The sequence below is a fragment of the Diospyros lotus genome, chromosome 3 (assembly GCF_014633365.1).
Source record: "Diospyros lotus cultivar Yz01 chromosome 3, ASM1463336v1, whole genome shotgun sequence".
In the NCBI taxonomy this organism is placed as follows: Eukaryota; Viridiplantae; Streptophyta; class Magnoliopsida; order Ericales; family Ebenaceae; genus Diospyros; species Diospyros lotus.
Window position 1 is genome coordinate 19,890,676 of NC_068340.1, and position 16,497 is coordinate 19,907,172.

Sequence of the window (16,497 nt, forward strand, 5' to 3'; positions counted from 1 at the left end):
GTATGTTTATAGAAGAAGAAGTTGGAGTAGTGAGTCGTGGGGAGACCAGGGTCAAAGAAGAAGCCGCAGCCCACAGAGGATGCCGAGAATTAAAGAGGGCCAAGACAACAGGATATCTCTAGTTGGTCAGATAAGGGGAGTCATAGACACCATTTCTGGAGGCTTTGTAGGGGGACACTACAAGAATTTGAGGGATTTACCCACACATATTATACGTGGGTATTTACCCATACATAATTGTAATATGTGTGGGTAATTAAATTAGACAAACTTGTTAAATTATCCACATTTATTATGTGTGGATAAATTGATATACCCATACTTATTTTGGCAAAAAAAATTCCCTACACTTTTAGATTTTGGTGGAATTTTTCTCAATAAAATTTTAGTTAATGTGGCATTTTTTTGAATTATATTACCCACACATATTAATAAATATTACGCATGTGTGAGTAATTATTTATAAACGTACCCATACATAATTACAAATGTTATATATATGTGGGTATCCATGTATTTATGATTTTATACTTAAATTATAGAACTAGTTTATTTATTTATTTTAATTTTTGTAATTTAAAATATTTTATTTTATTTTATTTTATTTACAAATACAAATAATAAACCTAAAACTAAATCCTTGCACTAAAATTCCCCAATTTCCTCCCCAATTTCCCATTTCCATCTTCCCCACCACCTAAACCCTAACTCACCCCCTCTCCGCTCTTTCTCTCTCTCTCTCTCTCTGAACTCACTCCTGCTATAGACCCATCTACCTTGGCCTCCACTTCGGCCTCCAATCATCGTCTCTTCCTCGAGATCTGCCGCCAATCATCATATCCACCTACAGATCGGCCTCCAATCATCATCGCCATTCCACAAGGTTTGGTTATCTCTTTTTCTCTCTCTTCCTGACTTGTTACCTCCATTCCTCCTCCTCTAGCTTCACAGACTCGTTGCCGGCAACCATCTGTCGTAATGAAGGTATGTACGAAATGAAGGTTTGTCAAGTTTTTCCCCAAACTAAACCCGTACCAGACTTATGACATCTGAATCCATTTGAAATGGACTTGACTAAGCCCATTGAAACCCAAGTTGTGAAGCTTGCAATTTTGTTCTTCTATATATATATATATCAAGCGTGGATGCAAACAGTAAGTTTTGTTCCTCCATATCTATCGCTCTCTCATCTATACCTCTTCCCAAGGTTTCTCGTTTCTCCAAGTTCTATTTGTTTAATAATGTGTATGGGTGTTTAATTCATTGTCCATTTTTGAATCTTCCTGCATCAAGGTATCCATCCACCTTTTTGTGGGTTTTTGCTTACCGGATGGGTAAGCAAAAACACACGCTTACCCATTTGCTTACCGGATGGGTATGCTTCCAACATCAATCGATGTGTGACAGACTCTCATACGCTTAGAGGGATGAAAATACACAATTGTTATGTATTGCTCAAAAAAATACTACTAGTGGTCATTCTCCCATACTTAGACAAGAAAATACGTTCCATGTTGATTGAGTTTTGCCAATTCTTTCAAAAATTAAGTGCCAAGACTCTATATGTCAACGAACTTGAGAATATGAAGACAAGGAATTTTATCATACTATGCAAACTTGAAAAGATATTTCCTTTGGGATTCTTTACAATTATGGCTCACTTATGTGTGCATTTACCTGAACAAGCATTGTGGGGCGGACCAGTCAATCCAAGATGGATGTTTGGCATTGAACATCACATGGGTACATACAAGGGATACGTTCATAACTTTTCACACCCTGATGGTTCCATTACTAAAGCATATGTTGTTGATGAGGCTGTGACATTTCTATCTCGATATTTGCATAATATTGAGACAAGATTCACACATCTAGAACCTAATTGGGATGTACCTAGTACTCAACATAAGATGGAGTTATTCAACAATATGGTTCGTACGATGGAGGGCTCTAAATTTGGTAAGCTAGGGGTTTATGGCCATGTGGTGCAATGGTACCTTTTGAATAACTGCGGAGATGAACTTGATGGTTACATAAAGTGAGTTGGGCACATATTAAATATTTTTAAAATGTGATTAATGGTTCATTCTAAAATAAGTACTCACCCGTTGTTTCATTATAGTGAGCATAAAGAAGAATTGTGTTTGAGAAATGTGCAGGAAGAAGATTTCGAAGCCGTACGAAAACATGAATTTCCTTATATCATATATATATATATTTATTAATTTTTTATAATTTTTCTTAAATTATTATCTCTAATATTAGCTATCTACAGACGACTAATCTTAGAGTCAATGGTGATCTTAAAGCAACTAATGATTTGTACTCATTATCACAATATGTGGATGATTGTTACATAATTTGTCATAATTGCATTGTCGATGGCACTAGATTTTGCTGCAAAGAACGTAATGACAAGTTCAAGACACAATGTAGTGGAGTTTGTACAAGAGGTGATAATGAGAGTGACGATATCACATATTATAGTGTTCTACTTGAAATTTTAGAATTGGATTTCATCCATCAACGTATTGTATTCATGTTTCGTTGCAAGTGGTACAATACTGATCCAAACAGAAAAAGAATAATGGTTAATAATATTTGACATCACTTGACATTACATCTAATTGGTATGTTGAAGATCCATTTATTTTGGCCACACAAGCTCAACAAGTTTTTTATCTGAATGACCAGAGTCGGAGAAATAATTGGATGGTTGTACAAAAGGTAAATCATTTGAACATATATGATATAGTTGAGCATGACGATGATGAAGAGAGGGTGAACGATGGTATCTTTCAAAAGGAAAAATCTAGTGAGTTACCGCCTTTTTAGCCAATGGAAGACGTAGTCGACACGTTTGTAATAGGCTCTATTGATAGAGATGTAGTGGGGGAAACAATAGGCTATGTTTTTCCTCCAACCTGTACTTTTATATAAAAATGAATATGCATGTAAGCACCAAAGATAAGTGTTGGCAAAATAATGAAATCAACAATAAATCTAAATGCAGCAAACCAAAATGTGATATAGTGGGGGCAACAATAGGCTCTGTCTATCCTCCAACATATCCTCGTATATAAAAATGAATATGCATGTAAGCACCAAAGATAAGTGTTGGCAAAATAATGAAATCATTAATAAATCTAAATGTAACAAACTAGAATGTGATGTAGTGGGGGCAAAAATAGGCTTTGTTTGTCCTCTAACCCGTCCTCCTCTTCGTCCACCCCTACCCCTTCACCCACCAGTAGCCATGCAAGAACTGTATACTAATAAAAATTAGTACATAATCAAACTGAAAATAATAAATTTATTTTAAGACATTGTTAATTTTTAATAACCTAATCAAACAAGGCAATCATGCATCATCAAGATCTGGGTCATCGGAGTCATCATCAATCTCAGATTCTAAAGTTACTTCATCGATAATAAAAAAATCTATCATCATCATCATAGTCCTCAATATCTTCCAAGTTCTGTTATCAATCATTAAGAAAGGCTTGTACACTACATAGTTTAACCAACAACTCATGAGGCAGAGTTATTGGTTCTTCATTTTGTTGAACAATCCCATCTCCATCAATTGTTGCACATTCTGGTTTGCCAACTATCACAATCTGGTTTGCTTCATTTAGATTTATTGTTGATTTTATTTGCTTATAATGTTAGGTTTCATATAATAAAATGGTAGATGCACTTGTTTTTCATTTTTTCTTTCCTTAGCAATCTAATGGTGGAAAGATAAATTGCATAATGTCCTTGAAATTACTTGCATGGATGCTAATTCATGGGATTCATGGGTATCTATTTGGAAGAACTTATTCTTTAAATGCCATTCTTTTGGCTTTATGAGTGAAGACAAGTTCAACCAGTCATTCTGGAAGACTGCAAAACTTTCTGCACTTTGTGGGCGCAGCATGTGGAAATTTGATAGTTTTATTTATCATTTAAAGAATCTTAAAAGAATCATTTATTATTTTAGTGAATCTCTATTGTATATTGTTGCAATCATCCCAAAACAAAGCGTTATTAGGTGAGTTTGGTATTGCTACGCAATGTATTTATGTCTTACGCAGTTAAGGTTAGCTGTGTGATTCTTCCACTACAGTTTTGAAGGATGTTTTAGTGGACTTACATTACTCTAAACCCCACCATTCTCTTGGAGGATAAAGATATTTAATTAATCCCATAGATGGCATCATACTAGTAGTTTTTCCTTTGTGTGATTCATTACTTCACATATAGTTGGTCTTGCAATTCACTTGTTTTAAAGTCATGTGCAATATTTCACCTTACCAGGAATTAAAGTTGTTCAATTTGTGAACAAAATTTAGGGAGTTTGGTAGATGTTGGTGTTGCTAGGAAGGGGTAAAAGTGACTGATTATAATTTTAGATAAGTAACGCATTCTTTATAAAAAAGGAAAATTGTAGACAACTTAGTGATAGAAGAGTTTGTCGAAGAATTAATGGAGGAAAATAAAAGCACAAGGGGAATGAATGTGTCCTATGCTTCATTTCTTAGGTTAATAGCATAAATATTATAATACAAATATGTGCGTGTGTATATGTGCTAAGAGAAAAACTACTTAATTTTTACATCATTATAGCATTACACATATATATTCAACTTAAGTAACCCACTCTTAAGCTTTCTAGTTTAATAACAAATCTGATCAACTCTAGAATTCGATCATTTAAGCATACAATATCAAGTCAATTTTGTGTTTGCTCATCTCAATTAACAGTTGCAAATGTGGATGTGGACACACTTGAAAGTTCAAATGTACGCAAGAGTATTTATGGACAATGTGCTCAGAAGGTAAAGAAACATGCTAAGAGAAGATTGACTGCGGAGTTCAATTTTACTCTTATGCAAGCTATTTGTGACAATGTAGAGATGTTTAATAATGAAATTGGGTATATTGTATCGTAAGAATTGCAACTTTCGATATAAGGAGTGGAGGTGTGTACCTTTGATAGTTAGAGCACCGCTTTGTTACAAACTTCTTGTAAGTAAATTATAATTTTATTACTTTTACTTTGTATATTTATATGTTTTCTTATTCCTAACATTATATGATTTCTTTTCTTTTGTAGATTGTTTTTATATCAACATTGAGGATAAGAATGTCCAAAAGGTCATCAATAAACAAATGCAACGATCTTGGAGAGGCCACAAATATAAACTTCATGCTTACTTCAAAGAAATTAGAGGAAATGAAGTCCAATTAAGGCCAAGAGTAAGCGCCATGAGGAAGTGAGCCAAAAAGATTGGGATTACCTTTGTGATCTTTGGACGAATCTTGTTTTTATGGTAATGCTTATAACTATTTTTCAGGATTCCTCTTTCTTATTAATGAAAATATATATTTATTAGTGAACTGTTAATTTTAAGGGAACAAGTACAAAAAAATGGTTTGAGGAGTACAGCGCATCATCACGTTGTTCGTGGAGCTAACTTGGATGCTCTGATAGGACATATTGAGACTTGGTATCTTTGACATTAGCATTCCGAACACGATTGGTTGTCTCTAGAGTTAGAGGCTAAATATGTAAGTATATTATTTTTTTTCTAAGTTAAAGCTTCTAATATAAGGGTTAGTTGGCAGATTTTTGTCCTTGTTTCATTTCACTTTGTTTTAGACATATGTAACAAGTTACATTTAGCTAGCAGCAAGTTGTTGATTAATTTTGTATTATTTTGGGTCATCCATTATTGTTGGTTATAATGAATTGAAATTTTCAAATAATGTTCTGCATTTGCTATTCAGCAAAACAGTTGATTAAGAAAATGTTGCATATTTTTTACAAGAACAAATGATGCAACTAAGACGAGATAATCCTCTAGATAAAATGACTGATAAAGATATTCTAGGTTTGGTTGGGGGCAATCTCCTAGTACTTCCGGGGTAACATGCACTAGTGAGAAGTCTAGTCGTCCAATCTACAATTAATTAGTTGAAGATTTGAACCAGTAAAGTCTTTTTTTCAAGAACTCCAAGGAGATGTAAACATATTGTGATAAGTATTGATTGAGAAGAATATTATGCCTTCTTCGTCTATTTCTCATGTACCATCAAATCATAGTTCAGGACAATCCAACCTTAGCTTATCCTGCCTCGACCCATTTGACTCCAACCCTTCCCTCCATTCTGTTGAACAAGAGTTTGATAACGAGATTTAATAATTTGTTTTATATTTTTTTTTCATATATGTTTGAATTTTTTAGGTGACTTTATGCTTATTTTGTGACTTTATGACTTTTTAGATATTTATATGTTTGAACTATATAGTAATAGATATTGCAACAAATGAAATTTTAAATATAAAATTTTAGCTTTACCCACACATAATATGTTTTTTAGCCACACATAGAAATTATCCTCTCATACAAAAATTATTTTTAATACTATTGCCCACATAATATATGTTTGTTACCCACATTATATTTTTTTATCCACACATATGAAAATTATTTTCATATTATTATCCACACATAATATTTTTTTTACCCACACATATTGAAATTTTTTTATATTACCAACACAAAATATTTTTTTTACCCACACATTTGAAAATTATTTTTTATATTATTACACACAAATAATATTTTTTACCCACACATCTGGAAAAAAAAATTTATATTATTACCCACACATAATATTGACTTTACCTACATATAAACAAATACATATCTTATGTCACATTATCATCCAATTAAAGTCACATCACTAGTCACGCCACTATTACAATTTCTTGACATAGAAATACCTACGCATACAAAAATATTTACCTACACATATATGTGTGGGTAATATATTAAGCTTTACCCGCACATAAATATATGTGGGGGTAAAAATTATTATATAACACCCCTTTATCCACACATATTGACATTTGCATTATGTGTGAGGAAAAATTATAGTTAACACATAAGATAATTTTTACTCACATTTACGTGTGTGGATAAATCCCTCACATTCTTATAGTGGAAAGAAACTCCAGCTTGGCAAGAAAGTGACATCTCAGAGCGATGATATCACTCAGCAATACTGAGCAAAAAAAGATGGCTCCAACACCCAGCGATCTCTTTCGCCGACAATGACTTCAAGCGAATCGACTAAAACCTAGACAATCCCATGGTGATATCCGTCATAGCCGTCAACTATGTTATCAAGAAGGTACTCGTCGACCAAGGAAGTTCAGTCGACGTATTATACCTATCGACTTTAAAAAGGCTGAAAATCCCTGAAGAAGAGCTTAAATCATTCCATGGGAATTTTTTCGAGGCAACAGGTGCACGTCAAGGGATACATCGAGTTGCTAACCACATTTGCGATAGCTCCCTTCCTCAGGACCATCAACATCAAGTATCTAGTTGTCAACTGCCAGACTCCATACAATGCCCTGCTCGGTCGCTCATCCCTCAATGCTTTAGGCGCAGTCGTCTCCACTCTTCATTTGACGATGAAGTTCTCAATATCAACCACCGAGGTCAGAGTTGTCCATGCCGATTAAAAAGAAGGTCGGCAATGTTACAATGACAGCGTGAAGGTCCAAACTCCTAAGCCTAACAGAGGCACCGATAGCCGATCTCCTAGCCACAATGTCAACATGGCCGAGTTGGACCCTTAAAGTGAGCTCCCAGATAATCGACCATAGGTCACAAAGGACCTACACCCTGTGAGCCTAAGACCATTACTAGGGCAGGTCACTAAGATCGGCTCCACACTCCCTCTCGACTTAAGGGAACGACTAGTTTCCCTACTCTAGCAAAATACTGATCTTTTCGCCTAGGCACCTGCAGACATGACCGAGATCCACCCATCCTTCATATGCCATAAGTTGGTGCTAGATCCAAGTGTCAAACTGGTAGCTTAGAGAAAAAAGAAGCTAGGGGAAGAGCGACAGAAAGTAGTGGCCGAGGAGACAGCGAAGCTCCTTAAGGCCAGGTTCATTAGGTAAGTACCATACACCACTTAGTTGGCTAATGTGGTTATGGTAAAGAAACCATCAGGCAAGTGACAAATCTACGTCAATTTTATAAATTTGAACAAGACATGCCCGAAAGATTCTTACCATTGATTGATGTTTAACTCCTACCCTTGCATAAAAATTAACCATCCTAAAAACACACTCATAAGGGGGTCACACTCGCCAGCGTACGAAATTTATGTAGTACAAAATTTAAAACTGGTAAATCTAGGTCATATCTACAGGAAAGTCAATTATTAAAAGAAAAGTAGAGACAATACATGAAAATAAATTGTGAAGTAATATGGTGTGATATAGGGAAAATTGGGATAGTAAATTAACACTAAAAATAAAATGTCTTGGGACAAGACAATTTCAATGTCGATCTATTCATTCCCCAAGTAAGCATAAAATCATAGTATCATTTGATTTGAAAATTAGATTATAGAATTTTGTTATTAATTACACTTTGGGATGATGATGGTTCTATTTTTGACATCTTCCATATATAACATGAGAAGATCTAACTTAAGCAACCATCACAAATCAAAATGTATATATATTACACTTAAACTTGGGTATGGTATAACGGTATTTTTAATTTGGGTAACTCACATACTCGACATGAGAGTTCCGAGTTAGGCATATACCCTAATCCAAATCTAAATGTTTTGGCAAAAATTATTAATTTAATTTCAAAAATCTCAACTAAGCAATGGAGTTCGGCTTGTTTGGGTTATTCATGGCATCGAACACTGCCCTTGGCTTGACCTAAGACTTACTTAACCACACGCCTCCATTTAAAAATTAATTGACAGAAATTAAATAACAAGAAATAAAAGTTGCAGAAATTAAAATGCTGAAATTTAAATACTAAAAGTAAATTATAGAAATTAAAGGCAGAATTTAAAGAACAGAAACTAATTACGGTGAATTAAAATGGTAAGCATCGACAGAATTTATTAACAGCATATAGTAGATGACAGAAATTAAAAACATCAACTAATAATACAGAAATTTATAACAGTATATAAATAACAATAGAAAAATAAAAGGAGACAGTAATAAAGTTGATGAACAGTATCATAATTTTGCAGAACAGAGGATTGAAAAGAGCATAAATCTTAATACAGCAACTAATAATAAAAACTAAAGAACAACAATCTTAAAGCTGGAAAAAATTAAATCTAATGGCTACTACTGTGCGTAATTTAAAAGACCTCCCAGCTGTGCGAAGCTCTTCTCCAGCGCACTGTGTCCGTCTTCTCCCAGCTGTGCGACGCCTTCTTGCTGTGCTGCTGTTCGGCCCCCTTATTTTGGTGCAGAAAATGAAGAATGGGGGCTCTCCACTTTTCTGTGCTGTGCGTCCTCGCAGCATATATATGTATATCCTCACACTTTGCTTCCCCTTGCACTTGAATAAAACTACAGGAGGATGGACCGCGTTTCTGCTGCTATGCGCCTATTGTTCCGAGAGACTCCACCTGCTGGGCCTTTTAATTCTTCAAATGGGTTGCTATCTGTTGGGCCTTCAATTGCTGGGTATGGCTGCATCTTCAATTGGTCAGTGGCTGGCCCTTAATTTGACTTTCAAATTGGGCTTTAATTCCATGGGTGGCTGCAATACTCAATTAGCCTCCAAGTTCACTTCATTGAATTGAGCTTCACGCATGGCTGCCAAGACATTATAATATGTTATCATATTATATATTATATATATGTATATGATATGCACGCAAAAATTATATGCATGAAATATATATTTATGTATTATATTATATATGTATTATAATATATTATATATTATATATATTTATAGATATTATAGATTCTTTTCAATTTCTTTTGTTAAAAATTAAAGGGAAATATTCTTTTTTTTCTAAAATTTCTAATTCACCCTTAATTTCTCTTTAAATTTTATTTTTCTATAATTTTTTATATAATCACAAAATATTCAATTAAGTCCAATTTTAAAATTAAAATAGGAGTATAATTATAACAAAATTTTACAGATACCTCAATTTTATAAAATTGACCACTAATAAATCGATTTGTGGATGGAACCTCCAACTACAGATACCTCAATTTCATAAATGCATATTCTAGGTACAACCAAATCCAAATGCATCCTAACGACAATTTCATAAATGCATATTCTAGGTACAATCAAATCCAAATGCATCCTAACAACGAAGAGAAAACAGCCTTCATCACGAAGAATGCAAATTTTTGCTATAGAGTCATGCCATTCGGATTAAAGAATGCAAGGGCAACTTATGAACAGCTGATAAATAAAATGTTTGTAGAACAGATAGGTTGGAATATCGAGGTGTGTGTGGATGATATAGTGGCCAAGACGTCGAAAGACAGAGATCACTGCTCGAACCTGACCGAGGTCTTCGAACAACTCCGACGACTCAACATGAGGCTCAACCCAGAGAAGTGCGCATTCGGAGTACAAGCTAGAAAATTCCTCGACTTCCTGCTAAGAAGCCTTGGGCATCAAAGCAAATCCCAACAAATGCAAGGCCATCCTTGACATGCGCAGCCCTTATATTATTAGAGAGGTTTAATGGTTAACTGGTCGAATTATAGCCCTGTCTCGATTCCTATCCAAGTCAGTAGATCGAGCTTTTCCATTTTTCCAATGTTTGAAAAAATCGACAATGTTCCAGTGGACAAAACAATGTGAAATTGCCTTCTAAGAGCTGAAGCGCTTCCTGGTGACCCCTCCCATCTTAACAAAGCCAAAGCCAGGTGAAGAGCTTTTGCTCTATCTTTTTGTAATTGAGAATGCATTGAGCTCCGTTTTGGTCAAAGAGGAAGGCATTGAGTTCTACAGAGGCCTAAAGTCTGGTACCAAAAGATAGAAAAGTTGGCCCCTCACCCTAGTGACAATAGCCTGAAAACTCATACCATACTTCTAGAGTCATTAGATCACGGTCCAAACCAACCAACCAATCTGGCATGTGCCCTAGAAACCTAAGCTCTCACGTAGGATAATTGCATGGTCGGTGGAGCTCTTTAAGTTCGGCATATAGTACCATCCCTGTAAACACATCAAATCCCAAGAACTATCTGACTTCTATGATGAATTGTCCTCTCCTGCCCCTAGTTCAGATAAAAATCCTTAGATCCTACATGTGGACGGAGCTTCCAATATCAAGGGAAGTGGGGCTGGTGTCATCCTTCAGGGACCAGATAGGCTGATGATTGAACAATCCCTCCTCTTTGGCTTCAAAGCGAGCAACAATTAAGCTGAGTATGAAGCCCTCATAGGCGAACTAAATCTGGCATAAAAAATAGGAGCTACTCAGTTGATCGCAAGAACTGACTCCTAGCTGGTGACAAATCAAGTGAAAGCCAAATTCTATACAAAAGATCCTCAGCTTGGACGGTACCTCGGCAAAGTCAAAACCTTGGCTGAGGCATTTGAATCCTTCGACGTCGAGAACATTCCAAGGGAGTAGAATTCAAGAGCCAACCTACTTTTGAAGCTCGCCAACACCAAGAGACCGAAGAATAACCAGTCTGTTATACAGGAGACCCTGGACTCACCTACCATTCATCTGGTCGATGTGCAAGCCATAAAAACAGGTCCCAATTTTTGGGGATTCCCCATCATCTAGTTCATAGAGAAAGGGGTGCTACCCCTAATGCCAAGGAGGCTAAGAAACTATGAAGGTTGGCCAGCTTCTATGTCTTGGTCAAGAACTAGCTATATAGAAGAAGCCTTGTAATGCTGCTCTTGAAATGTGTGGATACTGACCAATCCACCTACATCATGTCCAAGGTACATGAAGGAGTTTGCGGAAGTCATTTGGGAGGCCGGTCCCTAGCAGGAAAGATTTGAGAGCCGGCTACTGTTGGATGACCATGAGGAGTGACTACCTGAAACACGTGTAGAGGTGCAAAAAGTAACAAAAGTTTACAAATGCGCACCACTCCCCGCTGGAAGAGTTGTACAACCTAGGCACTTTATGGCCTTTCTATAAGTGGGGGATAGACCTGCTCAGGCCCTTCCCGACCACCCCTTGACAGCTCAAGTTCATCATCGTGACCATCGACTACTTCACTAAATGGATTGAAATGGAACCCCTAACTACTATCACGGCTAAAAAGGTCAGGAAGTTTATCTGAAAGAATGTCATTTGTAGATATAGTTTATCCAAAGTACTTATCTCGGACAATGTCACTCAATTCACCAATAAAAAAACTCTAAGAATCTTATAAAGAGCTCAGCATTCACCAAATCTTCATCTCGATCGAACACCCCCAAACAAATGGACAAGCTGAAGCTGCCAACAAGATCATCCTCGCCGGGCTCAAGAAGCAGCTCGATCAGCCTAAAGGAACGTGGGCAAAAGAACTTTTGATGGTGTTATGGTCGTATCACACCATGACACAATCTTCAACAATGGAAACCCCTTTCAAGCTCACCTATGGGGCTAAAGCCATGATTCCAATGGAGATCAAAGAACCGATTCCTTGAAGACAGCACTTCTAGGAGAACACCAACAAAGCCAGGCGAAGGGTCAACTTTGACCTTATCCAAGAGGTGCACGACATGGCACACATCCGAGAGAAAGCGGCTAAGCAAAAAACAGGCCAGAAATACAACACAAAGGTCTTGCCCTAGAGCTTCCAAGAAGGAGACCTAGTTTTGACGAAGGTCAAACTAGCAAGGCAACAACCTGGAGAACGGCCTCTATCGAGTCACCCACAACCTCGACAGCAGAGCATACCACCTGGCCGAGCTCTCAGGATAACCCCTACTGCGAGCATGGAATGTGACCAGCCTATGAAAGTACTACAGCTAAGTGACCATCTCAAATTCATTTGATACGTTATTTATTGATTTATTGGATTTGTACATCTATTCTATTCAAGGATTAGTTATGTCCATATTTATGACAACACGGGTTCAAGCCCGATTTTGTGTATTTGCCTTGTTTTAGTGTTCATTACTTCCATAATTACGCCACCATTGGCTTATTATGCATTCTCCAACTTCATGTTGACGCATCGCCCATTATCAATAAAATATCAAATTTCACTCATCTCTTCTTATTTCAATACACAGTTGCTCTAAGCTCATCCCAATCTCCTAAGCCATGCCCTAGTCAGTCAGGCTCGGTCAATCCACCCCCAAGCATCCGGGTTAATCCCGACGAGTGGATCTTGGGTCATCTTGATCTCCTAAGTTATGCCTGAATCAAACAAGCTCGATCAATCCACCCCCAAGCACCCGGGTCAATCCCGACAAGTAGACCTAGAGTCATCCCGGTCTCTTAACTCATGCCCTGGGTCAGACAAGCTCAGTCAATCCACCTTCAAACGCCCAGGTTAATCCCGACGGGTGGACCTTGGGTCATCTCAATCTCCTAAGTTATGCCCTGGATCAGACAAGCTCAATCAATCCACCCCCCAGCACTCAAGTCAATCCCAACAGGTGGACCTCAGGTCATCCCGGTCCTCTAAGTCGTGCCTTGGATCAAATAGGCTCGATACAAATATGTAAAGTCAAAATCACAAAAGATGAAAGCAAATACAGAAGATGTGTTGACCTATACTATGACGAACAGTACAAATAACTGAGCAAAATGTCCTTTAATTTCATCAAGAGTCAAAATTACAGAAAGATGTGTCGACCTACACTATGAAGATAAAAAATACAAGTCTATTGCAAAAAGAAAGGAAACAAAAAGAAGAGTCAAGGCCCAGTGGGTCCAAGAGTAGGTTCGGATGCGGTCTCAACAATCACTCTAGAAGTGAGGTCAACAACCGCAAGCTCACAGGGCTAAGTGGCGTCCTCCACAAGATGACCTCACTCAGCCTCCGACACCTCCACCAAGGCCTCGGCCTGACCAACTAGGTTTGCCAAAGGAAAATCCACAAGCTGACCAACCACGACTTCTCTAAAAGCATCGTAGGCTAAGAAGTCGACCTCAGGGAAGAGCACTTGAGCTTGGGATAAGGCCTTTGCGAAGCCCTTTAAAAGTTTGTCAACGGCCTCATCCTTCAAGCCCTTAACCTTGGCCTGCACCTTGATAGCCTCACTCTTTAGCTAGGCAGCCTCGAGCTTCGCCTGACCGGCTTAAAGGATAGCAATTGCAAGATTCATTGTAACCTTCGCCACCTTCTCCGCCCTCTCCTAGGCAGTAGCTTTGGAAACATGGACCTCCCCCTTCAGTAACGTGAGTTCCTCCAAGCCTTGTTCCCGTTGTTGCAATAGCTTCCTAGAGCAATCTTCAACTCGGAGGGCCATAGTCTCCGCCTTTGCCACCTGCTTCCGTAGATCCCCCATTTTAGCAGCCACTTCCCCCTTGCCCACTTGACTACCTCCTCGCGGGCTTGGCTAACCCTCTTTGACTGGGCTCGACACTCTAACTCTAGCATCCAGCAAGTGCTGGCAAGATGAAAGGACTGCATCTCTGCCTAACGACACATCCCCTTAAGCCTAAGGTCCAGCTCCCTTTGCTGGTCAACTAGGAGGAAGAGATACTTCTTAACAAACGCCCCAGGACAGAAATCTTTACTCCAAAGGCTCTTTAGGTCAGACTCAACATCATCACAGCCCCATAAGACATGCCTTGATAAAGTTGGCTCGCGCCTAATGAGTGATCGGCGGCTGAGCTCGGGGCCCTAAATGACCCCGACTCTTCTTCCAACTCAACTCTCAATCGCTTTCGCTACAACGAAGTCTCCTTGGCATCAGTTTGCTCCTCGAACTGCCGGAGGACCAAATCTTTAACCAAAGCAGGTTGCAAAGCTGACCAAGGAATCAGCGCAGGACCCTTAGTCGACACAGGGGCCTTGGACGATTGGGCACCCCTTTCCAAGGCAGAGGCCTCCTCGACGACCTTATGGACCAACTCAATGCTTAGCTCAGCACTCGCCATGCAAAGTGCGCGCTGCCTCACCTCCTTAGTGATCATTTTAGGGTCCATCTCGCCTGAAACATAAAACAAACAGTATGAGTAATGGCAAATAATAACTGGGAAAATAAGACGAGGAAAAAGCTAACCCATATATGCAGCCTGGCCCTCTCATTCATTCCCATACTTGACAAGAACCGAGCTCTCCAACACTAGGCAATCCCCAAGGTGATCCACCATCAGTTAGTCCTCCGAGCTTAAGCTCTGATATTCCACTCCTATGATGGAGATCGATTCCTTGCTCCAACCTAATGGGAATTTGACAATCACGTTCCTATCCAAGAAGAAGGCGAGCTCATCCTTCCGAGAAGCCACTTTGAAGTAGCCGGCCTTGAAATTCTTGTAAGAACTATCAAAGGCCTTAAGCAATTCCTTTCTCGAAAGCCTTCTCAAAGAGACCTAGTTGCCCTTGCCGACTCCCTTTGATTGAAAGAAAGAGAAAAAGACCCCCATATTTGCTTCCCAACCTAAGAAGTTCAATAACACTTCAAAGGCCTTCATGAAGGCACAACTGTTTGGGTGCAGCTGGGTATAGGTGACGTCCAACATTGCCAACACCGAGCAGCTGTGTAATACTCGAGATTTTTTAGAATCAAATATGATGTAATGCCTGAAACTATTAGGTTCTGATACTTGAGGAAATAGATCATTTCAAAGGATTATTGAAGCCTGAGACAAAAGTTCATTTTCTGAGCCAGAGGCAAAGTCGTAATTATTGAAGTTTGGATAAAAGTGCAATTGACCAAAAGTCTTGAGAATTAGTGTAAAAGATATGAACTTCAAAATATCTTTAGATTTCAAACTTCAATCAAAATGTAGTTTTGGATCATTTTGAAATCCAAGACTTAGTCTCCAAATCTTATCCTCAAAAACACATGGCAAACAATCATTGGCCACTTGGAAGATAAAATAAGGTCACATGATGATTCATAATGACCCCCTGATATGGCATCGCGTGATTGGCCCGAGAATGTTACTTAGCCTCCAAGTTTGCTAAAACCTTATCATTAACGACAAATGGCAATAAACTATTAGGCCACTTGGGAGTCATGATGACGCCTCATAATAACTCCTTTGAGGTGGAGGATAAGACTCATGATGACCCTTAAGGTGGCGAGACACGTGGTGAAATATGATTGGCCAAAGGGGTTCATAAAATGAGACACTTGGCACCTTAGGGATGTGCCACATGGTGAAGCAATGACAAGTCATGATTTTGAGACACTTGGAACCGTGGGGATGTGCTGCACGATGGAGCAATGATGAGTCAAGATTATAATCAAATTTTCAAAATCTAAGTAATGATGAAGGATAATCTAGATGACACTTGGCATTATGAGATTGGGACACATGGAAAAGCAATTATTAGACTTAAATCTCAAGGCTAAGTGGCCTAATCTTGTGGCACCAAGTGGCAAAGAATGGTAAGAATAATGATGAGTTATGATTAAGGGCAACACATGGCCAAATGGGATTAGCCGAGCACCTCTATAAATAGGCCACTAGGGGAAGGAATTTGGCCAAACCAAAAAGAGATAAGGGAGGTCATTTTTAGAGGTTTCTAAGTGAGGATTCTGTTCT